A 19,455-nucleotide genomic window follows, 5' to 3' on the forward strand; every position below is an offset into this window, starting at 1 on the left:
CTATAGCCATTTATCAAAGTTTTTGTGTTTACTAAGCAGCAATCAGTCCTGTAAGACTGAAAGGTTCAGCCTGCTGAGCTGATCTACAGATCCCCAGCTCAGTTAACATTTACCAAGCAGCTATGCATGTAGAGAGATATGAGAACACCAGTTTGATTCCTACCTCTGCACATTATGGTGTGCTTACAAGGAATTTCTTTGAACTCCGTTACTCTATCATGCTTGGCTATATGCAAACATAATGTAAGATTGTCTTAAGTCTCTCCTAACAGTCATCCTGCCAGATGGGTATACAACTCCACACCTAGCCCATTTGCCAATGATTAATCATTTACTGGATAATCTATTATTCAGTGATTCCAGTTTTTCTGTTGAAACTGTGCTTGGTTGTGTGCATTTCTCATCTGCAGAAGAACTGCTGGGAGAGTGTGACTGCACTCTGTACCTCTCTGAACACTGGATGTTAAGATACAATTGCAGTTGTAGTACCTCATACTATAGTACCACATACTATTATAAATATAATACAGACATCATCTGCTAGAGATGTGAGGCAAGTGCTACTAATGCTGGGGGAATGCTTTCCTCTATGGAATCACGGAATCATTAAGTCTGGAAAAGACCTTCAAGACCAGTGAGTCCAACCTTTGAGCACCACCATGCCAATTAAACACAGCATTAAGTGCTATGTCCAATTGTTTCTTGAACGCTTACAGGGATGGTGACTCTACCACTTCCCTGGAAAATCTGTTCCAATTCTTGACAACCCTTTCAGTGCAAAAATTCTCCCTAACCTCCTCCTTGAATCTCCCCTGGTGCAGCTTGAAGCCATTTCCCCTTGTCTATTGCTGATGGCTTGGGAGAAGAGGTTGACCCCCTCTCAGGTTGTTGTAAAGAGAATAATGTCTTCTCTGAGTCTCCTTTTTTCCAGGCTAAAGATCTCCAACTCTCTCATCAGCCTTTCAAAGGACTTGTGCTCCTTTCCCATCTCCATTGCCCTTCTCTGGACATGCTCCAGCACCTCAATGTCTTTCTTGGAGTGAGGGGCCCAGAACTGGACGCAGGACTCACCAGTGCTGAGTGAAGGGGGACAGTCACTGCCCTGATCCTGCTGACCACTTTATTCCTGACACAGCCCAGCCTGTGGAGCTTCATGGGGTTTGTGTGACCCATGGGCAGGACCTGGCACTTCACCTCCTTGAACCTCATACATGTCAGCAGATGCTTCAGTAATTTTAAATTAAGCTATTTCTGTCATCTTAGTCTACATGAATAGAAATTACTCCAGTCACTCACCTGTCACTTAGCAAAGCACAAAGCAATAATGTCCAAGAGCCAAGACCACCTGGTGGAGTGGGTGAATCTCAGATTGTGTCATTTTGTTCACAAGCCTATTTCAGCTTAGGTGATAGGTGGGTGGCAGCAAGAGCTTTGCTGCCCAGGCCTGCAGACGGTAACAGTGAGTCAGCAGTGGGTGTCTGTCTGCTTCCAGGGTAGAGAGGGACAATTTCTGTTGGCACAGAGAAGGGGGTGGGCTGTGATTCTGCTAATTGTGCTAGAAGGTAGGCAGAAGTGAAGGAGCATCCTGAGCATGAAGTGATGGGTAAGTGGTACATGCACAGGTAGTGCTCTGTGCCTCGTGGCACAGGCTGCGTGGTGCTGGAGCCCCAGTCAGTAGTACCAGCACTCACACCCAAATCCAGAGCTGTGATAGTCTGGGAAGTGGGCACACCATGGTGGCTGCTCTCAGCTGGACCCTGCAGGAGGGTGCTGGCTCATATGCCCATCCCATTTCCCTGGGGGCTGCCCCAGACTGTAGGGGGAAATCAGTTCCCAGCTCCACACCACCCCTCAAGGAAAACATCCTGTTAGACCTCTCTGTCACAAACCTCTCCCAAACACCTTCTGACCACGACCAGCAATTTATTCCATGGAAAAAGGCAGTCCCTAGAAGAAGGTGGCTCTGAGTGCATATATTGTAAATCCAGTCTTTTGAAAACCAAAGAGCTGTGCAATGAATCTCTCAAAATCTGTTCAGCCTATCTTTGGTTGAGAAATGGGTAGCAATTTAGATTCAGACATACTTCTGGGAGAGCCTACTGGAATTTCCTAATATAGAGGAAAAGTATTCCCATTGTCCAGTAACAAAGTACAGTGAAAATGTTAATATTTTCTTTGGCTTTTACATTGTTATAACTGACAATCTTGGCAACAGGGTGATTTCCTTTTTAACAGCCACTACCTGATCTAATTATAACTCAGAGTTTACAGCCTTTACCATTTATGGGAATTATTGATGAACACTGGTCTTGAGGATCTTACTCTGGAAAGAAGAACCAGTTCTTAGGTGCATATTTAATGCATTTAAAGGTACACACTGAATAAAATCTGAATATAAAGCAATCTTCTTAGAAGTTCATAAGAGGACAAACAATAGATCACAGATTTAGAGGCAATTCTTGCATAAATATGGATATCTCAAATAACCTTTTTGAAAAATTATTCTTCAACTAATAAAATTCTTTAACTAATGTTTACATACATTAGAAATGCTACAACCAATATTAGCATTAATCACATAGACTTCTTTACTGCATTCTTTATGCTGAGAAACAGGGCTGAAAACAGAACATTTTGCATTGTCTTGAAAGATGAGGGAAGGCCTGAACAATCATGTCTTCATTCATTCTAATAGTAGATGCTTATTCTCAGGTCCTCCTCTAGATTCTTTGGATTCTCAATGGTCCTCTAACAGTTAAATTATTTATTTAAATTTATCAAATTAATTAATTAATATCTATGTTATCATTTTAATTAACCATTAATAAAATTAAATAATTAATTAAAATTATTAAAATTTTAATTAAGTAATACTTCTATTCTCTGTTGAAGAATAGAAAGCAAGAATTCTCTTCTGTTCTACTACCTGGATGGAAAGAGGTTACCCACTGAGCTCACCTTTATCCACCTTACTAGGAGGGACTGCACAAGGCTGGGAACAAGGAGGCACCACCTAAAACAAAGCCCATTTTTGGTAATTATCACTTGCGTACATTAAGTTTTGAATAAGGAAATCACAATCAGACCAGTGACACTTCAGGTCAGATAGCTCATTCTACTTGGAGATACATTTATATATATATATATATATATATTTTGTATATGTATTTTTCCACTTCCAATTAGAGTAAGGGACTCATACATGTGAGTTTTCCCTTATTTCTCCCAGCAAAGCTGTTTTTCCCCTTTTAAATAACTTTATATTCTTTATGTTCCCCATGTGAATAGTCTGGACCAAATAAGAGAAGATTTTATTATGATACACCTACCCCAACATCCTCCCAAGGTTGTTTCTTGACAAGGAAGAATACCATGTGAGGAATCTGAGGAATTGTAAACATTCGTGACAACATTATGTTAAAATTATCAGGAGACTAACTCTTCTGAAGTTCCACCAGCTGGGACAGCCACCTCATCACTGGGTACGTGGATAAGTGCAATCAGGAAACCACTTGTGTCTGTGTATTGTCTGGAATCCAGAGGGGGGTCTTACTACGTACTCACAGATCTCTTTTCAGTTGGATAACAAGAACAAGTCCACTGATGAGAATTCACCACAGTATTTTAAATAATACATTTATAGAAGCAGATTTTATTACAAAGCATGATAAAATAAAAATTTTAAAAAGCAATGTTTGTTAGAAAATTCTCAAAAGGAAGCTCCACCTCTCCACCTTGGAGGGCCACCAGGTTACTAAAGCCCTATTAAACATTAGTGAGGTCATTTCCAGGTCTTCCCTGATCCTAAAATTAAGCCATAGATGTTGATTACAAAAATCCAATTGCCCTACACATTTAGCCAGTTGTTTATTTGAGCTGAATAATTTCTTTAAATATACATCCCCATGTTTATTCAGCGCTCCTGAAAAATGCCACACCCAGATTCCTGAGCCTCGGCCTCTCACTCTCTCTCTAGCGGTTTTGGAAGCAGCGGTGATGGGTGATGGCTGCTGCCCTCTAGCAGTCATTGCCCTCTGACCCCAGAGCTAGGGACACAGGAGGTGCTTCCTCCTTGCCATGGCTGCTCTGTCCCCCGCCGAGCTGCTCAGGAAGGAGCTGGGTCAGGCTTGTGGGTGAAGAAAGCCATCAGTTAGCACGAAGAGCACAGCTGGATGCAGTTGCTGGGGAGAGAGAGTTTGCTTTGGGTCCTCAGCTGCTGCTTGTACCATGGAATATTCCACAGGGCAATTCTCCCTGGGTTTCACTGAAGGGAAAAACACCACTATTCCCCTGTGCCTTTTGCTCCTCTGGTGCTCACAGATCAGGCCTTGACATGGGTTCTGAATCTTTCACCTTGCAGGTCCATCTCATCAGCAAATGCACCGAGTGCAGGAGGGGTTTGCTCTGCTGCAATTGCACTGGGAGAGCACAGCTAGGCACATGCTTTCCACTGCTGCCAGACTTCACCTGCATATCTAGTTTTATGTTTCAGTAGAGCAATTCAAAGGGGGGGGAAAAAAAAAAGTATATTTGGAAAAAAGAATCATGGAAAAAATACAGCTCTTGGCTTGCTTTCTGCTTTTAAGAGAAAACATGATCACATAGATGAACTAATGTGATATGTAAAATTCCAGTGAAGTGTGAAAAATGTGGTAAATTAGAAAATGACAGTATTGTTATTGTTCCTCTATACCAATAGAAAATAAATATAGGAAACTTTGACTTCATCAAGAAAAATCAGTGTTAAAAAAAGGAAAAGTAGAAAAGCAGAAGTACAGAGAGGTTAAAATAAGTCTTTTCAAATGACTGAAGATATTGCTGTTTTCTTCCTGCCTTGGGGAAATAGTAATATGGATCATCTAATAAACAACTGAGACATTTCTTCACAAATAAAGATTCATAATATCCATTACAGATAGTCCTGAGAAGGTTAAGAGATGACTCTCATTTGAAGCAATAATTTGATAAGTTTTAAAGTAACATTCACAGTAGTATTAAATAGTTGCTTCTAACACATAAGGACAATTTCTGTATTTTTCAAAAATCCATAGATATGATTCCTTCTCTGTACTTGCTAGCCTTAAATATATATCCACCATGTGCTGCTGATATTACTGGATATCTTGGGAAAGGAGGGCTGAATGAGAGTATGGTTACATTAATGGCTGTGATAATCTATTGATTTTCTTCTGAGCATCAGCATAGTATCTCAAGTTTTCTAAGAATAAAATAAAAATCTGTTATTGAAAATCCCAATTTGAAATATGAAGATTAATTTTTTCTTACATCTACATTCTTTCCTTGGAAATGTAGAGCTCCTAAGTTTCAATTTTCTGTTGTGCTGCAGCACATATTAAAGAATATTCTGATAGAAAACCCCATGAGTTCTGATAATACACAATACCCATTAAAGTAATTACCCTCCTATTTACTCCTACTTTCCACAAAGGTTAATCAATATCATCAGTATTAGTTTGAGAAAATAATGAACTAAACATCTTTAGGTAAGTATGTGTATGTCATGCTAACACATAAATATTTGCACGTATTATTTATTGTGCATACTGAACCTTTAATTTTTACACTCCCAGGTGCCCTATGAAGCACTGATGTACAGATGCCATACTTGGCAGTTCCACAATGAAAACTCAATTTCCCAAATGCTTTTTGCTTTATCTGCTAACAATTCTGGGTTTCACTTGAACAAGAACTGTGGCTTTTAGGAACCATTCCTACCTGAGGTTATCAGCATTTTCAACAAACCAAATCTGTATCACACCCCAGACTGAAATACTCAAAAATCACAAGTTGAGATCAACCAACTAACAAGGCCAAACAAGAATGTATTTTGTATTATGACCAATCTAAATTGATAGAACCTGGTATCTTGAAGGATCTATTTTGCTCAGCTCATGTCTGCTTATTTTGCAGCTACTTTATTATGCATAAAAATAAAAAATTCAGTACCTAGTTCTACCTTCAGCACTCTGGTGTGCAGTAGATCAAAGCTTGACCTTCCCCATTCTCCTGCTATCCTCTGACAATGCTACTTAAACCATCAGAAATTATCTACTGGCTTCTTACCATGCATGGGAACAGTAAACCTCTCTTTTTCTATTGATTACTGGCCTCATTTCCAAAACCTTATTCCTCTCACAGATGAACATTCCTCTGGCTCTGATTTTTCCTCTCCAGAGAGAGCCTGGAGAGAGAGGTAGATATTAGCCCAATTTTCTAAAAACATGCTTATGAATTAAATGGTTAATAACACTGATATTTGTATCATTTCTACTCTGCCTTGCAGATATCTGCACTTGAGACAAATTCTGTAGCCATTGGTGTGAGCAGCCCCATCTTACCAAACCAAGGACCTCATTTACAGAGGCTAATTGGATACAACACTGAAGTTAATACCTATCACCTGAAAGCCATAGATGGAATATATTAAGCTCAGAACTCGAAGAAAGGCTATAATATGAAGCATGCGTCTTCTTGGGAAGAATATCTGCTATTTCTGTTCAGGCTTGCTCTGTCACACAGCTCTCCTCACAGTATTCCAGTGCTGTATTTTTATTTTTCTCTATTTGTCACTCTTAACACTGATGTTTTCTGACTCTGAGGAAGGGGTCTGGAAATGATGACAGTAGGCTTTGTACCTACTGAAAGAAGAAGAGGCATATATGGCTTCTGTGAGGCAAGACTTACAATCCTCTGTGGCCTCCCAGCTACAATAAATCTCCTGGCAGCATATTCCATCTCTCTCTGAGTCCACAGAAACAGATCTGGAGCCTCAGCTATGAAATTTAAACAGCTTTTTCGAGAACTAGAGGCATTTCATGTTCTCTTCAGAGGGTCTGATCTTGTTCCCACAGCCATGAGCGAGAGGAGGCCAATACATCTAGCACTAAATTGCAAACAATTCTCAGGATCTACTCACAGCTCAGCAGGTTAAAATGAGCTGAGGAAACGGTTTTGACAAGTACTTCTGGATTAAGTTTTAAGCAATCAGTATCTGGTTAGGACAGGAATGGCTCAATATCCTGTAGAGGAAAACAGCTGACATGAGTGTAGTTTCAACTTTCCCTCTTTTAATCAGGCTTTCTAATGTTCTGCCAATTCACTCCTGTTCTGCCCTCGATAAGGCAATGCTGCTCAGCTACGGGAACTGACTGTTCAAAAATGCAAAGCTTAAACAGCCTCCCATCTTTTCCTGTAGATTATTTCTACAATCAAATTGCATTTTGTCACGCAAACTTACATCTTCAATAAAATTTGAATGGCAACATAAAGCTCTGTTTCTGCTTCATAGGCACATATATGTGTCTGCAGCAAGAGTGAAAATTGAGTTGAATGTTCAGAAGCAAAAATAAATCAAGATGCTAATTTATTGTGTTTATCTGAGCTGTTTATTCCAAGAGATTAACAAATGTTTACCAATTTGTGGTTAATTTTCTTTAGATGGTAAAGCTTTAATTGAATGCAGTCTTGTTTATTTCTATTCTTATCTGCTTTCATTGCAGCATTGCTCTATTTCTTATGGGAGGCCTCATTGCACAAACTTACTGGATGACCTGTTCTCTCTCTCTGATTGATGCACATGCTAATTTAAACCAATTTACAATGAATATAAGCAAAAGGAGTTAAAAGAGTAGGAAAAAGGAAAAGAGAATGGGGAGTGATAAAACTGACTGCACAAGTTAAATAAATGCACAACTTAAGGAGCTCAGATAATGCATTTATTTAGGGTAAGCCAGCAGGGACTGTTAAAAAAAACCCCACATATTTTGGCTGCTGTATATTTTGCTCAAAATTTTTTTTAAAAAAATTTGCAAAATATTTTTGTCATACTTGTATAAGTTTCCCCTCCAGTTCATAAGTACCTCTGTAAGACCTTGGAGGAGCTGTAGGTATGTACCACCATTGCCAATTTAGATCTCTTATCCAGGGGCAAAGCCAGATTACTTTTCCCAGAACATGCAAGACTGACTTCTTCACTGAGCACTACATCATGCCCAGAGGGTGCTTGTCTGCATTATACAGAGAACAGCCTATCTAGGAAAACTGATCTAATCAGTGAGGATGGAGAGGTGTGACACTACAGCAATAGCTTCAAGGAAGTGTTTTTTTAAGACTACTTAACTGACATTTACTGCTATTCAATTGGTCTATAATTACATAAATGAAAAATGGATCTTAGATTTTTCATCTTTTAAATGAAAAAAAAGTTGGTTTGTTTTATTTTCATAAGAGAAGCCTTAGGTAAGTCATTTTAGTTTCATGAATTCCATAATAATTAATCCCTTAAGCACAAATTCTACTTCCATCCTGCAACTGCTGCTCATTTAAGGAATATAATCTACAACCCTTACATCCAAACAAGAAAACATAATCTATTTGCACATTCATGTCTGTCAATACTCTTTTGAGACTTTAACCAAAACCAGCTGACCTGGAAAATGACATGGACAGGAATACTCTTAATGTAAATGGGCAGTATCTTCAGACAGTATCAGTAAGATACTGTAAGAGAAAATTCTTTTTTTATTGTGACTTGAAGACTAATCAGTACAATGAGTTCTTTCCTGGTGAGTTCGCCATTTGGGAAAGACAGGAAGGAACATCTGGGAAAAGAGGCGTTTACTACACCCTGTCAACCTTAAGATAATAAAAAAGCACATTTCTTGTTTATTTGACTTGGTCCTCATTATCTTTAAACTACTGCAAGTGTCACACGGAAGATTTCTAAGCAGACAAATGAATTGTTAGTGCACTTTGAAGAAATTACTGAACTGCAGCAGTTTCTGGCGAATGCAAAACCTCCAGACCCACAACGTCGCTCAGCAGAGCTGCGCCACCTACGGACCTTCCCAGAGGGAGCCGGCAGAACAGCTCGGCTCGGTCACACAGCCTACAGAGCACCTAAGGCTGCCTGCACAGACCCCAAATCCTTGTAGCACATCCACTTTGGAACACAGTTCCATTTCCAGGGTGACTAATGAGCCTAAGCTGTACCATGGATTGGTGGGATTTGAGCTCTTAGAGATAGGACCCATATATGTGCTCTTAGATCTGCCCTTTGGCTGCTTCTAAAGTCTCCAGACCTGACATCTAATTCTTTTCTTGATCCAGTTTCATAGTCTGGCTTTCCAGCCTTGCTTTCTATGGGAAGGCTTGCTCAAACAAGTATATTAATGGTATAAGTGCCTGCATTCCCTTTGAAAAGAAAGTTTAGGAAATCCACTTAGGCTTGCAATTTGGAAAAGAGCTATGTTTTAATACTTTTAAAACAGCTGCAAATGTCTGCATGCCAAGGTGTACCTTATCTTGCACTTCAGAGGTTAGGTAGACCTTAAAAACAGATATTGACAAGCTGTGCAGTCCCATTTAGGACTGAACAGCTGATGAGGAACCGACAGGTAATTGATCTGGAGCTCTTTTCTACAGAGCTCCTCAGATCTCCTGAAGTCCATGGCCCTGGACTGCCTGCCTTCATGAGAGACATTTCTATAGGGGGCTGCATAGGCAGGACTCTAGAACAGGGATATGCATCTGTACCTGTGCCCAGAGATGAAGGCCAGAGCACAGGCTTTCTGATCTACTCTTTCTTACACATACCATCAGTGAGTGCGAATAGATTAAAAATTTCAGAGTGAAATAATAACAATTGCTTCAGATTCACAGTCCTCTATTAGCAAAGGATTTATGGCATTTAGAAACTTAAACAGATTGATTTAAATTTACTTCTCTGAATTTGAATAAAGGAGGGAAAAGTGAGGATCCTGAAAAAAGTAGTATTCCTCTAAATGCACATTACATTATGAAATAAAGAGAAAGAAGTCACATCTGAAAGATAAACTGAAATCACTCCCACCCTGACCTCCACCCCATCTATCTCAGCACAAACGCTTCCAACACACAGGGCTTCATATGGCTAATGATGTAATATAGGTCAGCCTAAAATACATTGAAGGCAGTAATGCAGAAATATGAACATAAATTTGGTGTAAGCCTCTGTAAAGCCAGAGGTTGACCAGTATCCTGTTTTCAATAGAAAGAGGAGGTTTAGGGAAAGAACGCAAGAACAAAGCAAGCAGGAATGATCGATTACTTAATTAATAGTTACTTATTTTCAGTGTATTCTCCATCTTCTGGCAATCTGTACTTTAGGAATGTCCTGAACCAAAGGGTGCTTCCCCATCTTTGTGCCTGGTGTTTCCTTTCTGTAGTTTTTCCTTCAGACAGTGTTCATAGCCCACCTTATGACCTCTGCACTGACCCAGGATGGTGAGCTCTATAGCTGGGAGCCAGGCAATAGTGAGCACTATACAGGGGGACTAGAGCGGTATTTAAACAATCTTCATTTGTGAAAATCCTTCTGTTGAAGCAGAAAACATTTATTTTATTATAATCTTATCAGTAAATTTCAAATGCACTCTCTGTAGCTACAGGATTAACTTAAGGATTAATTACAATACATGCTTTCTGCTTTTCACAATGCTGCCTTATTTTGCAAACCTATTCAGTATTGTACTCTGTGGGCCAAACTCTCTTCCCAGATACGTCTATAAATCCACTGAGGCCAAACAAGCTAAACAGAGTCTGAAGTGAAACAAGCCCATGCAAATTGCATTTTTTATCTATTGTGCACTTTTCTGACATTCTGATTGTTTTCCTTCTCTTCTTGTAAGACTGTATATTTAGATCCACTATCAAATCCAGGGAAAGGAACTGAAAGCCTCTGGACTGTGTATGCAGAAGTCTCCCAGGGGAATTTTTTATGACTCAGGAAGGATTTGAGACATCTCAAAAACAGGAGATGCCGCTGTCAGGGAATGGTGGGAAGCAGAAGAGTCAACCCTGGCAGAGGGGAAAACTCAGCTGCCCCTGCCCAGCACTATCCCCATCTCTTGCTGGCAGCAGTTTTCCAGGGAGCTGCCATTGGTTATCCTGAAGCACTGGGACTGAATTCCCAAGAGAAACATTGTACTTAACGACATTTTTCTGTGTGGGAATTATATACACTACTTCCCTTTCTGATGCCTATCGCATATTTGAGCAGTCATTTGAAGTTGCTGTGTTCTGTTTTTCTCCTGTTATCAAATCACAGTATTAACATAACAAGGATAATTATAAATACCATAAATTAGTAACAGTACTCTCTGTTTGTTAAGCATCAAAGTATATTCTTTGATAGAGAACATAAGGAAAGTCCCTGTCCCAGAAAGAAATATCACTTTTGTAGCTTCTTATAGACTCCCCTGGTTAGAGAAATGGAGAGTTCAAAGCCAAGGTATTTCATGAAAATAGGCACTAATTGTGCAACATCTGCAATACTGTATTGGATCACTTAACCAATTAATGTCCCACTTGTCTTAGTATGAAAATCACAAAAAGAGTTCCTTGAATGTCTTGGAAACTCAGCTAAGGTTCAAAGCAAAACCAAATGGGTGCATCAGCTTGGATGTGATGATATCAAAGCAGACAAATAACTCTAGCAAGAGCCTGGCTGAAATGTCAGTGTCACATGGAATCAGCTCTGCCTCTGGGCAGTATTTCTTTGGCTGAGCCATTCTCATGGTATACTTTGGGCATCCTTGTCTCTGCCATGATGCTATTGCTTCTCTGTTTCCTGAGGCATGTCTGATTGTATGCATTTACTACCGTGTCTGATGTCTAGCATGTGTGTCTCTTGGATAGAGGAACATTTTTGTGTACATATGGATGAAGTCTTGCACAGAGGGATCATGATCTGTGACCAAGACTCTCAGGTACTGAGACAATGCTAAAGAGAATTTCCAGCAAGAGTTGAGAAATACTCCAGCCCATGATTTACATGCAGTATTCTTTAAGCAAAGTTGTATGTGCAAACAGGAGATTTTTCTGCTAGCTAACAATGTTAAGCTTTCTGTACATACTAGCTCTAACTATTCAAGAGATCTTTGCCAAATATCCAGAACTGGATTTTTCAAAAAAGAAGTAGTATAATTAGTCAACTCTCATAAGTTTGAAGAGTTGTCCTAGCACTGCATAGAAGTAAAGTTAATTATGATTGATTGAATCTCTTCTCAAAGAAGAGATTCATGGCCTGGACTATTAACTGATGGCTACAAGATATGCTGGATGTAAGCACTGCCCAGCACATGGCTTCTTGCAATTCAAATAAATACTCAGATATCTTACATTGCAGTTTTGAAGGCACTTTGATTTTTTTGGTTTTTTTCTTTAACTGTTTTCTCTGTCTGTTCCTAACATTTTAAATTAAGGGGAACTGAACTTAGTTCTGCTTTAGGCTGCCCTGTAAAAGTAATGTCATGAACAGAGATAAATGCATTTCAAAACAAGAGGAAAGGTGAATATCTTTGTTTTAACTTGAAGAATTAGTCTTTTTCAGGAATTAATGGGGACACTCAAGGAAACTTTTCTATACAAACCCCAAATGTGAAAAATCAACCTTCCTTCTAAATTTCCAAACTCTGTATATCTGATATGGATGCTTCCTCCTACACTGTTTTGCTGAAACCAAACCAGTACTTGTGGGTACTAGTCAAGGGCTCAAGAGATATTTCCTGTCTACAAACCAATCTCATAAAAAAGCTGGTGCTTTTTCCAACCAACCATTGTGAAAAGGTGATATATTAGGTTGCAAATGTCACAGATGGACACATCCTGCCAAGAGCTGAGACGAAATGCTCAGAGCATTCAAGTCCAGCTAATGTGCATCTCCTCACTTTCCCAGATGTCCCACTCTGCCTGCATTATGACAGCTGGTGAAGTAGTCACAGAAACCATGCCTGGATGGTCAAGCACAGAAACAAATTAGAGGCAGAGAGGAGCAGAGGAAATCAGTCACTGGAAAGCTGCATCAGAGTTTAACCCTCTGATCCCCAAACAGCACTCAAAGACCCAAAACTGCTGCTGAAAAAGACAAGGAGATCACTCACAACTCAAATTACTCATGTGCTCAGGGCAAAACCAGTCCCTGTAAATTCCAAGTTCAAGAGGCACTTAAATAATAACATGGATATTTTCCCTTGTGTGACTTTTCAAAAGATCAGCTGGACAAATCACTGCAAACCCACCAAAACTGTCTACCAGATGGCAGCCACTGATTAATTTGTCTTAACTTAAGCCAAAAAGGAAGAAAATGTGATGGGTGGAGCCGTAAAGACAAGCACAATCAACATCCGACCAAATAGGGTTTCCTGTCACCTTGGGAACGACACTGATTGGCACTGCGGTTTCCTGTGTACAAGCTAAAACCAGTAGCAACTGGAGTAACAAGAATAAACGCCAGATAAGAGACCTGGGAATACAATAAAATTATTATAAAATTCCTGACTAAACCCCAGAGGACAGTAAAGGTAAAACCAAGGGCAGCCACAGACTGCATATGCTAAACAGAACATTTCCCTGTACATGAGAGCAGAGGGCCACGAAGCTGCATCAGAAGAATCTCAGAAAAAAGGGTAGGCTAATTTGCCTAAATCAACCACTCCCAAAAGTGAGAGTCATGTGCTTTGGAAAGCTTATTTCTTTGCAAGGAAAGAAAAAAGGGATGTGGGACAATTCAAAGTAGAGATGGAAACAGGAGTGGAAACCTACCATCTACCCTCACTAATCTAAAGTAATTTTAAGATGTGCCACAGACACGGGGAAATGGACTGTGGGTGTAAGTTTGGGCATTGGTACTTAGTTATTTGCATTTTTTTATTTAGATTATAACTCCCACAGAGTTTTGCTTCGAAAAGCTCTAAACACAACCAAAACAGCTTCTCAAACAGCCAGGAGTCAAATAGTTAAAATGTGGGTTTTAGAGGGTCTTTGTTAGGCTGGTAACTGAGTTCACTTCCTCTCCAGAGAAAGGGGACAATTCACATTCCTGCCCTCTTCCTACACTGCAGATAAGCAAAGATGGCTGTAATGGGTTGGACAGATATTCATGCAATTCAAAGATCTGGCACTTGCAGAAAGTTTTTAGAGTTACTGTGCACTCACAGAAATACTCCACAAATGCAGGTTGGAGGCACAGCATTATTCTCTCTCTAGTGAAGAATCCATGTGCCAACACAGACCTCTCAGGCACTGAGAAGGAAACACCCCAAGCTGGACCCCATCTCAAGTTTCCCGTTACTTAGAGTAGCTTCTCCCACCTCAGTAGCCCAAGTTTACAATCCTTGCCTTTACTCTTTACTCAGACTGCAGGTGGCAGCAGTCAGTGTGGCTTTCCAGCTAGCTGAGATGGCCTGAGGAGGAGGGAAGCCACAATGCAGGGCTTCAGGGAGACCCTGAACTGAAAAACAATTACCTAAAAGGCCATAAGTAATTGCCAACAATCAAGATTGCTCTCCTTGTATCAGCTGCTACACCCACTTCATGTGCAAGCTACATGTTGAAAAAAAAAAGCAAAGTGCCAGGAAAACAATCCCAGGCACTGAATGACAGTGCTACATATCAATCATTGCAGCCCTGGCTTGTTTTCAGCCTTTGACAACAAGAGCACTCCAAAGCAATTTAAGGTTTGGGAACAAGCACATGCATAAACTATTCCCAGGAAGCAGTCTGCATCCAGTCCCTGCTTCTCTGGAGGCAAGGAAAGCTTAGCAGTATGCACACAAACCAACTTCTGCTACACAGCCTTAGTGCTGTAAGTGTATCTGAGTATATCAAATTTTAAGTGGATGCCCCACCCCTGGAGGTGTTCATGGTCAGGTTGGATGGGATTTTAGCAACCTGACCAAGTGGAAGGTGTCCTTGCTCTTGGCAGTGGGGCTGAAACTAGATCTTCTTCAAAGTCCCTTCCAACACAAGCCATTTTATGATTCTATGATCTTACAGACCAGGATGGAATATTGGTGGCAAATGAGAGAAATGTATTTTTAGGTCTTTCAGAAACTGTTTGGGGGGGGGGGGGGGGTTTGAATTGTATCGTCTCACTCTCTAAATGGTGTCAAGAAATAGTAGCAAGTAGGACTGTTAACTGCATCTCAGATTCAGGTTCTCATCTTTGCTACATCTCTTCAGATGAACACAGCATCCAGCCATCCTCAATCCAGTGGTTAGGAATGTGTCTGAAGATTTATGTGCCATGCCCAAAGTGCTCTAAGGAGTTGGTAGAAGAGACAGATCAGAGCACAAAATTTCCTGCCTCCCACCTCAAACTCAGTCTACTGGTCCCTGGTGCTTTGCAAATTCCTTCTGATAGGCTATCACCATAAAACTATTCCACAGCTTGTACTTTTGTGTTGGCACATAGCTTTGCTTAGAACAATTACACTGACATTTCCCTAACACAATCCCTACAATTTAAATTAAGAATGCAGAAAGCATATTCAGCATCACACAATGGGGAAAATTTATCCTCCAAATCTATGAAAAGCTACTGTATTGTAGTCAGGAAATCCAAGGCCCCTTCCTGTAAATATATTAAGTTCCCATGTTTGTGCAATAAACTACAAAATCTGGCATGTTTACAGTAGCCCAACTGCAAGGTGCTACCCTCTGAGTGTTACTTGAAATTCTTACTCACAATGGATAGCTTTGTAAAATGATAATGGATAAGCAACATCATAACTATTTGCAGCAATTGTGCTCTATGATCTAAAAATCAGAACAGAGACAGAGAGAATTGCTGGAAATTTTTCTCATCTATTAGAGCGGAGATGTGGTTAAACAGTGATATCATGAGGTGCAGCTAAGGTTAATATTAATGAAGAAAAGAGCACATGAGGGTCTTTACCCCGGCTCCAACGTTTCTTATGAGGTTTTATCCAGTACACTGTATTGTTAAGATAATGATTCATTTTAATGAATACTGCCTTTCTAAAATGAGGAAAACAGGTATTAGAGTTAGTTTTTGTGATAATTGTCATCCACAGTATTTGTCATCCAGATGGCAAATTACAGTGTACAGAAATTGCCTAAGAGGCTAAGAGGCTGGAGCTATAGTTTAATAATTTGTGTGTCTATGCAGAATGACTAATAAAAAAGAAGAGTTTTCAATATTAAGAGCAATTTTTTAACACCTCCAAACCTGAAGCCCAAATTATACAAGATTTTCTTTATAAAGGTGTAAAATACAAGATGTTTCTGAGGAAGGATGCTGAAGACAGAAAGAGAATAATAACTGCTCTCATTATTTGTGTGTGAATCTTTTGTTAATACATTCCTGTTTAAAGATTTACCTTTTGGCACTGAGTTCCATAGACTCCTATGGGTTATCTGTATCTTTTTTTGAGATTATAAAAAACATATTGCCTTTCTTTCCCACTTGAATATCTCTCTTTCTCGTGTTACAAGAAAGCGGACAGAGATGAGGTGCATTATAATTCACATTATATTAACTGTTATTTCACTATACTTACAGGGAGCTGTACTCACTGCATGTCTAGTGAATAATTCTTAGAACTGGAGAAGAATTCTGCTGCCAATTTACAGGGATCTTCAGCATGGTAAGAGAAATCTCACTGGGTAGAGTCTATTAACTGTGGCATAGGATTTTTATAGTATTGCTCTGGTTTGTGTGGAAAAGTAACATCACACAGAGTTCTCAGTCAGAGTTCAAGCCAAACTTCACTCATCTGTTCTGTTTGTAGAGAACAATAATTGAATGATCCAGGTGATTGTCTCCATAGAGTTCTTTATTCTGATGCCTACTGATTTTCTGTAGAGGCTGCAGACTTGGCTGCACATTCTGATGTGAATGATGCCCATGAGCAGCCCTCTCCCCTCCAAGTTTTGCTCTTGCTGGTTCTTCCCTTTCACAGAGTATCTTCTATTTTCCTGTATCACAGCTGTGCCCCCATATCAATGAATAATTATTTTATTTCACATTTTAAAATGGTTTATTATTTCACTTATCTGCCAGCTTTTTGCTTTATTTGTTAAACTTTTTTTCTATTGTCATCTTCACTCTCTTGTGTATATTTGCAGAGAAAAATAATCAGCAGAAGGCACACATAAAATACTATCTGTTCTGAATAAGAGCCCTGTAAACCCCTGACATCCTGATATGTGAATGTGAAGAGCTCTTCCTTTTAGACAGAATAATTTTCTGATGAATATGTAACAGACTAAGAAAATACATAGTTGTGATTTTTCCCTCTGATTATTAAAATATAATAGCCAGTTTTAGGGTCTTTGTTGCTAGAATGGAATAAAAATGCTTGAGAAAAATTTCCAAAGCACTGTTTGTTTTCAACACACAGTAGAAGAGACATTTTCCACATTTTCTTTTCTTCCATGTATCTTTGCACAGTAACTAATTTGAACAAAACATCATACTGTCCACTAGTTAGTTGAAATGCAGTTGTCTTAGTCACAAATAACACAGGAACTAAAACTCACAGCTGCAGTGGTCACAGAAAATGTAAACCCAGTTGTGATACTGTGCTGGTGTGGTAACATTTATATTTATATCTACCATGATTATGATTTAACAACTCACTGCTTTTACTAAGAATTTTCAATGCTTGATATGTCAGAATGAAATCTAAAATATCACATTCCACTTCACCAGATTCTGCTTTTGGCTAGGACCACTCACATCAAGATGAATTTTGGCCCAACAAACAGAATAAGAGGAAACCTTACTCAGCTGAAGGAAGAAGTATACATTATTCATATAAACCTATAAAAGCCTAAGTAGAAAAGTAAACACTGATGCAATATTCATAGATGTGCTCACAGGAGAGAAAACAATTATTTACATCCAAAAGTCAGGCGTCGGCACTGGGATATTGTGACAGTTCATCACTGAAGACACCCACAGGAGAACAGTAGCTCTCCTGCTCCTTTGGTCAGCCATACAACAGTGGGTCACCAGTGGAGAAGGTCTTTGCTGCAAAGGAGCAGCACTTGTGAACACATGAAAATAGAGCAACTTCAAAGCATTCTGCACTGAGTGATCCAGAGGATGCGCAGAGGCTGTGAAGAAATAGCCCTTCACTTGCGTGCCTCAGTAGTTTTAATAGAAAGGGGTCAGTGCCTATTTGTTCTGACTGCCCTCTCACCTCCACCCTTTCAGTCCACCCTCTGCTCTTGGCCATCACAGTTCCACCCTTTCCAAACTACATGCTGCACGTGAGCACACATCCCAGATCAGCATCTAGGAAAATCATAGAATCAGAGAACAGATTGAGTTAGAAAAGACCCTTAGAAGTCATCTAGTACCACACGCCCTATGAGAAAGTCTGTCTCCATCTTTCTTATAGGCCCCCTGCAAGTATCAAAAAGGTGCAACAAGGTCTCCCCAGAGCCTTCTCTTCTCCAGCCTGACCAATCCCAACTCTCTCAACCTGTCCTCACAGGAGAGGTGCACCAGCCATCTGATCATTTTCATGGCCTTCCTTGCTCTATCATCAACATCCTTCTCATCCATGTTGGGGACACTGGAGCTGAATGCAGTTCTCCAGGTGAGAGTGCAGCATGGGAGCAGTATCACCTGCAGCCCCTGGGCCAGTTAGCATCCTGCTAGTGTGACCCTCTTCCCTCCTCCAGGAGCTGCAGCTCAGGGATAACAGCGCTGCCGGCCGGCTCTAGGTGTCACTCTCCCCGCACGCTGCACAGCCGCATCCAGCAAAGCAGCACTGCCTGTGCCCATGTGGCATAAAAACTGCACCATCCCACACACTTGATATGGCAAATAATCTGCCGGGAAGCTGTGTCTTACAGAAAGAGCTGAGTAAGAGCATTTCCACATACACAGAAAAATATGTTCATGGACTTGGCTCTAGTATTCAGAAGCACAATACGTTTTAAGAAGCTGGACAAACTCCCAGAAATATTTTTATCTGTGCACAGTAGTCCATTAACAATTTGTTTGCCACTGTGCTGGCCAATGCTATTTTGAACAAAAAATGGTAAAGTTCAGAGAGCCAGAGGCTGATGTGGTGTTTTGTGAAAACTCAGTTCCACTACATTTTTGCACTTAGATCATAGAATCATAGAACGGTTTGGGATGGAAGGGACCTTTAAAGGTCATGTAGTCCCATTCCCCTGCCACGGGCAGACATGGCTTCAATTAGATCAGGTTGCTCAGAGCCCTTTCCAATCTGATCATTAATGTTTCCAGGGATGGGGCATCTGCCACCCCTCTGGCACACTGTGCCAGTGTTTCATTCTCTTTGCAAAATAATGTCTTCCTTATATCTAATCTAAATCTACCCTCCTTAAGTTTAAAATCATTACCCATTGTCCTGACAAGGGTATGTTCCTCAAAGCAGCACCTAGTGTGCAAAGCAGAGAGAGCCTGAGAGGCAAGCATAAAATCACGGAATAGTTTGGTCTAGAAGGGATCTTTTAAGGGCATCTAATCAAACCCCACTGCTGCAATGAGCAGGGACATCTTCAACTAGATCAGGTTGCATTATCCAACTTTTCTGTCCCATCCTTCAGGGAGATTGTCACAAACTTCCCACTCAAATGGCTATGCACAGCTCACTACTGCTCAAAGAGAAA

The 19,455-nt window shown here is 40.2% G+C and overlaps 1 protein-coding gene across 1 annotated transcript in view; it reads right to left on the reverse strand.

Annotated features, from left to right (window-relative positions):
* The window catches only part of PTPRR (protein tyrosine phosphatase receptor type R), a 137,288-nt gene that overhangs the window by 31,986 nt on the left and 85,847 nt on the right, over positions 1 to 19,455 (reverse strand). The gene's annotated exons all lie outside the window — the stretch shown is intronic.

The sequence above is a fragment of the Parus major genome, chromosome 1A, assembly GCF_001522545.3.
Source record: "Parus major isolate Abel chromosome 1A, Parus_major1.1, whole genome shotgun sequence".
Classification (NCBI taxonomy): Eukaryota; Metazoa; Chordata; class Aves; order Passeriformes; family Paridae; genus Parus; species Parus major.